Genomic DNA, 7,527 nt, shown 5'->3' on the forward strand with positions numbered 1-7,527 from the left:
ATGGTGTGAAAATATAAGGTGGGTTGCTTTCACACTAATAAAATATTAAATCGAACTCATATATATATGATTGGTCGCTACATAAAATTTATCGTCTTGTGTATTAGTAATCAATACAATTGTTTTAGCACCTAGTGTCCGTGACACCTTGTGCGAGATTGTTATATAGATTAGAGTCAAAATACTTCTAAGAAATTGATATAATATAAATATACAACTATGTAATCTATTTTCAACTGATCGAGGAGAATATTTTTAGTATTTTCAACTGTTCTGTTTGTTATTCGTCTACGAAATTCTAGCTCAAGAGCTACAGCCATGAGGATGATAGGTACTGGTTTCTGGTGTATGAGGTTGATAGGTTCGTTCAGATAGAAACAATTCAAGAGGAAGAAGAAGTAGAACAACTCTCTTGAAATGTGAAAGGATCGGATGTAGAGGTGGGTGTGTACTGTGTAGTAAGTGTGAAGCTACACTCAAGGAGGCTGAGAATTCAGAATAACATATCGCAAGTAGGAAATAATGCATGGTCCTAATTAGAGGCGCTGACTCGGGCTGCCCAAAGAAGTCTAAGAAGATCATCATCTTCCATTCTTCAGCATCCCACTACTGTTTCTGTTCCTTTTCTTATTGGTTTTGAATTCTGATAAGGAGGTTGCTTGGCTAGAGCTATCACTGACTTTGACCTTAACCCTTTCCTGGTTTTGAAACTTCCAAAACTTGGACCCGAGTAGTCAAGCGGCTCAAGGCCATGAATGTTTAAGGATGTGCATTCAGAAAGTAATACATGGGAGCAGAATGAAAACATAAGAGTGAGGTCGGGATCCAACTGAAATTTGAGCATGACATAAACGTGATTATTAGCAGTGATCAACTTTATATTATCAAAGCAAGACGGATCCACTAAATCATTTAAGAAATGATCTTACGTCTCAACTTTGGTTAGCTCGTATCATTACATTGTATTCGAAATTTTACTTTTTGATTTTTCTTCGTACGGTTAATTATCCGTGAAAACATTCAAATTTTAAGGCCCCAGAATTTAGAGAGCTTTTGTCATTCGATCTAATGTGGGATTAATGTTCCCCTAGTTTGTTTTACAAGTTGCAACGAATAAAGATGGAAATATGGATGTGTCAAAGTCAAGTTAGGGTTTATGATCGAGGCTTAACCCCCATGCCATCTACTACTCCAATAGAAAATCTGGGGCACATTAATGGGTTCCAACTGCAAGCTAATTAAGGTGGCGGACTTTGTGAGCAGCTGGTTGACGAGCCAAAATGGTCACTGCCTAGCTTGTCATTGTGTATTGACTTCAGAATTGATCGATCGGCTGTCAATGCCCATCTTCCAGGCTAGCTTGTCTTGTATATACTACGGAGAGAATCTGAGTTTGATTATAACTCAGTGGAATCCAATAATCCCCCCCCTCAATTTGTTTCAACTGGTATACCAGCTAATAAACTGAATTGTGTCAAAAGTTTAAAGATTTAACTCAAATCTTGTCCTCTCTATGGCTGATATGATTGGTTTTGCTAAACTATTGTTTTATCACTTTTTTTAGTGTGACAATTATTAACCATATAAGGGTAGACTTGGTATTTGTTGTTAAACCCTACCCTATATATATGATCTAATGTACTATTCATCTTTGATCAATGAATTACAAGATGTAATCTTTTATGCTCTATGCATTTTACTTTTCCTGGTTTGCTCTTCAATTCAATAAATCCATGGATTCCTAACAACAATGTGTTAAATAGATGTTCCTTTTTGATTTTCTGTTGTGTTTTTAGAAATCTATATTATTCAGGTCGACTGTAAACACAAATAATTTTAAGGAATGTGGAGCCTAATACCATGGTGAAAGTGCTAACGAAGAAGACAAGTAAACACGTTGAGGTGTTATGGCCTGAAACGAAAACCAACCCCTGAGGAGACAGTTAAAGTAAACCTAAAAGCAACGAGAATTAGAGAAGCTCGGCTAAAATGTCGGAGAAAGACAAAGAAAACCAAGGCGACAGTGGAGAAATTAAAGAGGAAGGGGAAGCAGCCAATGAAGACTGAAGTTGTTGAGGTTGAGGAGTGTGGAAGTGGTAGGGTTAGGAATTTCCAAGTAGTAATAGCAAGAAAATTGGGGAGGTTAATGTTGCTAGAGGGTGGCGGCAGTGGTGGTGGTGGAGGGAAATTGAAGGCACAAACATGCAACTTGCCAAGCAAGTCACCGTCGGTTGCTGCTGAGAGCAGAGTGGGGGTGGTGAGAGTACGTGAAGTTGTGGGTGAGAAAGCAGGAGATGCTGAAGGCAATGGCAATGCAAGCGGTGGTGGCCCGAGTTGATGGCGGTAAAAAGAAGTGTAAGGGGCATGATGACAAGGTCAATGTTGATGTCGGTCAAAATGGGTGACGATGCACCAAGTAACAGTTCAGGACAAACTCAACCGCGACCCACCGCCCTATCATATCTCACCACCTCAGTAACAGGTGGTGTGTTTTGAAATGTTACTCGCAAGTGCACGAATCAGTTGCAGCACAGATATACAAGAGCGAGACCGAACCCACAGAGAATGTATGAAAATAAGAAAAACTAATCAATCCAAATTAATTTAACACTAATCTATATAGTTAAATGAAAGTTGATTAGGATGTAGAGCTCAATACTAAGACAAAGATTACCTTGAAGACGAAGTAACTAAGGTATCAGATTCCACCACATTACTTGATAAGTCTCTAAATATTATCTATTAATTCCCGAATTAGGAGTAGCAATCTAGAAATCAATCTAGCTACTGCTTTCTCAAGATTTAACAATGAAGCACATATGAAATATATATAAAGTAAACCCTTCTTCTCTTCTTAATTATGAACACCAACGCATCACATGTACACAAACTTATTGAAACTACAAAAGATCAAAGTGTTTACAAAACATCAAATGTGAAATAAGCTCATTTGAATGACAAGAGATCAAAGGAGTTCATATTAAATATTTTACAAAACCAAGCATGGATTAATAAAAGTGACTTCCAAACTACCAAAAATGCATGACATTAGAGGTGAAAAGAACAAGGATTTTATTAATGCATTTTGAAGCAAGAGTCATAGGCATGGATAACATAACTATGAGACTTGTAAATAATTAAAAGAAACTTATTTCATAATGTGGTTTCCTCCTTAACCTTAGTTAAGAAATTAGCAATACATAGCACAAATTGAAAACATACTTAAAGAAATACAAAACATCATACAAAAAGTAGCTAAAGAAAGGGAAGAACAAAGAGCAACAAGGTGACTCTAATTCTCCACTCTCTTCCCGCTCCCCTTATTCTCTTGAAAACAAGCTCTATTTATAAAGCAACATTGAGCTTCATTGTAACTTCATCTCCATGTGAAAATGATTTTCATTCTTCAAACTTCTTATGCTTAATGGCAACATATTTCTTCACCCATAAATACTTTTATACATCACTTTCTCTTCATCTACAACATTATTTGCTTCTCTCATTTTTCATGCACAAGAGTACGTACACAAACTTTGAAGAATTGGAAATGAGCTCATAAATTCATGCAAGCTTGTTTCCTTGCCACCTTCTTTCATGGTATGTTGTCTTTGACAAATTTTCCATGCATTCTTGTATCAATTGCATATGTACGTACCTATGAATCAAATGAGTGAAGTGAATTTAACAATTGATGGCTAAGGTAAATATTTTCAATACAGCACACTTAATGCAATGGGAAAACATTCCACCAATTGTAGGCACATGCTATTAGAACAATGAGAACATACGTTGCACTTAGTTATCTAATTAAAGGGAAAAAGACTCATGTTAAAACAAATACTCAATTTACTATATGAAAAATAGGTAAATTGCTTCCATAACTTTAACATTTTATTTATTTAGACAAAGCATATATGAGAACACAAAAACAAACTAAATAACTCAAACTAATTAAAACAAGTAACTAACACGTACATATAAATCAGGGATAATAATATGATATAAAATGTGCTCATCATCAGCAGGTGTACAAGCAATCGTGTTACCTAAGGCAAAAACACAAATATAAGCATCCTTACCATATATAACAGCAATATGAGAACCTTTACCCAATTTGTAAGAAGATTGTTTAACCTAATTTGTAACTGTAGAAGGCATAAACACAAAATATGTTTCTAACTGTACGTAGTAGGTTAACCCAATTTGTAACTATTGCCTTGTATGATGTATTAAACTAATCATTCGATTTGGCATTTGAGTTGTTATTGACATTGTGATTCATGATATGAATCTTTAAAGGTCTTATGCTTGAGTGGTTTAGTAGTTTAAGTGCACTATTAAATATTATTTTATTTTTCAACACATATAATATTGTTGTACTTTTTTCAATGTACTACATTGTCGAACATATCACATAGATATATTATTCAGTGTGTTATTTTATTCGACGTACATCATTATTCAACTCATTATGTTAATTCGATATTTATAATATTTTATTTGATGAACATTAAAAAAATAAAATTCTATCAGAAATCAAAGTCATACAACACATCATAAACACAAGAATGACTTCTCATCTCAAATGTATAAAGAAATCGACGATAACTGATAAAATGCATAAAACATTGTGCAAGTATAACAAAGATAATCTAGTGAGCACTCAAAACTCAAATCCAAGTTAAGGATAGCAAAGTCTGGGTAAGGTGGTTGGCTCGTTTTGTACTGGGTTAAAGTACGAATTTGATATTGTCAAACTAAAGTTAAAGGCAACAAAATACTGGGTATGGTCGTTGACTTGTTACGTATTGGGTTAAAGCACGAGTTTGATATTGTCAAATCAAAATTAAAGGCAGAAAAGTACTGAATAAGGTTGTTGACTTGTTGGTTCATTATGCAATGGGTTAGGTTTTCAAAACCCATCAAGCAAAATAGCAATCACACGTAAAAATGATTCTCTTGATGAAACATTTTTAGGGTAGTTTAGTTAATCCATATAACATTGTAACTTATAACATTTAAACATTCTAAAAAAGGAAAAGAAAAAGATAAAAGCTTCTAACATTTGCCTTAATGTAATTTCATTATTCAAAGTTAAACGTTTACGGTGACGAAAATCAAGAATTATGATATTCACCAACTATCGATGTATCATTATACCAAACCCATTTTTATCTTCTAAGGATGGAAATTGTTGGTCACATTAATCCTTCTTTCACATGTTGATTAAGGAAGTACTCGTAAGAGAAAATTTAAGATAAAAAAAAATATTTGACATCAATTTCCATTTGCAACAGTAGGTTATCTCTCTATCTCGCTACCTAAATGATAAGCTCTTTTCTAATGCTGTCAAAATACTTGTATTAGAGTAAAATGTTGCGTTTTGATACTTTGAATGTTATTTAATTTTTTTTTTTTTTAAACTTTGAAAATGTTATTTAAACTTTCTTTACAATAAGTTGTATGATTGAAAAATTGACGCTTTAAGGGTTCAATTTAAATTTCACCGTATTTTCATAACTCATAAGGAACTGAAATGTGTCGAAAATTTGCAGCTTTAACTCAAATATATCGTCTTCTCTATTTATGGCTGATACGATATGTTTTGTTGAACTATTGTTTTATCACTCTTTTTTAGTACGACAATGTGTTAAAAAATTGTTCTTGATTGATTTACTAGTTGTCTTTTTAGGAGTCTATGAAACACAAATATAAGCATCCTTACTATAGGCAACAGTAATATGAGAACCCTTACCTAAACTCACCGGAGATCTCTAGTGAGTTATGCAATTCGTGTGTTCAAGAAATCCTAAGGGTTGTAAAGGATATAAATGTGGCTACGCATCTCTTACAATCGGAGCTGGTTTTAGAACCGGAGGAGATCGATGAAATGATCTCCGAGGGCTTCAAATTTGTGCTCCACACAACCAGGTCATTGTGAGCTACCAGGTCGTGATGGCTTCCATGGAGCCGAAAGATGAGGAGGCGAGAGGTAAGAGTAGCTTTCTGAATCTGCTGCGTTAAGGCGTCCAAATTAACAAGGAAGTGGAAACCCTAGTTTTGGAAATTGATACTCTAATTTCCGGTTGTTTGGTGGAATTGATGTACCTAATGACGTATAAGGAGGTAGAGAAATCAAAAAAGGGAGGAAATGGGAATATCTTTACTAGAGCATTGCTGCAACAATTTGGAGCAACATCCTCACAGCAGCATCACATGGTTCAACAACCATTGGTACCTGTCAACTCCAACCCCTTGGGCGGTGAATCCTCTACTGCTCAAGGTGTAAAAAGAGTTGATTAATTATCAAGATATGGATGCAACATTCGTTGATTATGGACAACTTGATTTTGGAGAGCTTGGAGGAATATTGGCTTCATCTGATATCAATGGAAATAGGTTGGAAGATGCAATGGATCAAGAATTTGGTCAACCCTGAATTCAGAAATTTGGTGACTCTGTCTATTAGCTACCTTGATTCCTTTCTCTTAGAAAGGTGGTCAATAAAATAGACCAGGTGTTCTAAACCTAAGAGAGCAGCATCAATACTTCATACTGGCTATTGTGAGGCTAGGTATGCTCAAGACCCTGTTTATTGTGAGACTCTCATCTATGAATATTGGGGTTTGGGGAGTGAGGTTGGTCGGACTCATAATTTGGACAACCTTCCACCGTGGTTGTTGATTCAGCTTCCTCAGCCCTATCCATAACCACATCCCTACAGTTCCTCCATATTTTATTTTATTTTTTTCAACAAAAATAATGTTGTTGTACTTTCTTCAGTGTATTACATTGTTGAAAATATTACGTATATATTATTCAATTTTTTATTTTGTTCAACGTACAAAATTATTCAAAGCATATGTTAATTCAATGTTTATATTATTTCATTTGATTAACAATAAATGAACAAAACTATATCAAATATCAAAGTATCACAACACATCAGAAACACAACAATGGCTTCTCATCTCAAATGTGTAAAAAAATCAACGATAACGGATGAAATGTGTAAACATTGTGCAAGTATAACAAAGATAATCTAGTTAGCACTCACAAGCAATTGCAAGTTTGCAACCAATATTGATGATGACAAATGACGGATGAAACACAATAATGGCTTCTCATTTCAAAAGTATAAAAAAAAAATGATGGATGAAATGTGTAAAACATTGTCCAGTTAACCCTCACAAGCAATTGCAACAATATTGCCAATGACAGATGACAAATGAAACACAACAATGACTTCTTATCTCACTGTGTAAAAAAAAAAATCAACGATGACAAATGAAATGCGTAAAACATTGTGCAAGTTTAACAAAGATAATTCAGTTAGCACTCAAAATAGTACAGTCAAATCCAGGTTAAAGGTTGGAAAGTACTAGGTAAGATGGTTGGCTCGTTATGTACTCTGGGTTAAAGTACGAACTAGATATTTTCAAATCAAAGTTAAAAGAAACAAAGTACTGGGTAAGGTGGCTGACTCGTTACGTACTAGGTTACAGCACAAGTTTGATATTGTCAAAT

Source organism: Fragaria vesca, linkage group LG3, assembly GCF_000184155.1.
Source record: "Fragaria vesca subsp. vesca linkage group LG3, FraVesHawaii_1.0, whole genome shotgun sequence".
Classification (NCBI taxonomy): domain Eukaryota; kingdom Viridiplantae; phylum Streptophyta; class Magnoliopsida; order Rosales; family Rosaceae; genus Fragaria; species Fragaria vesca.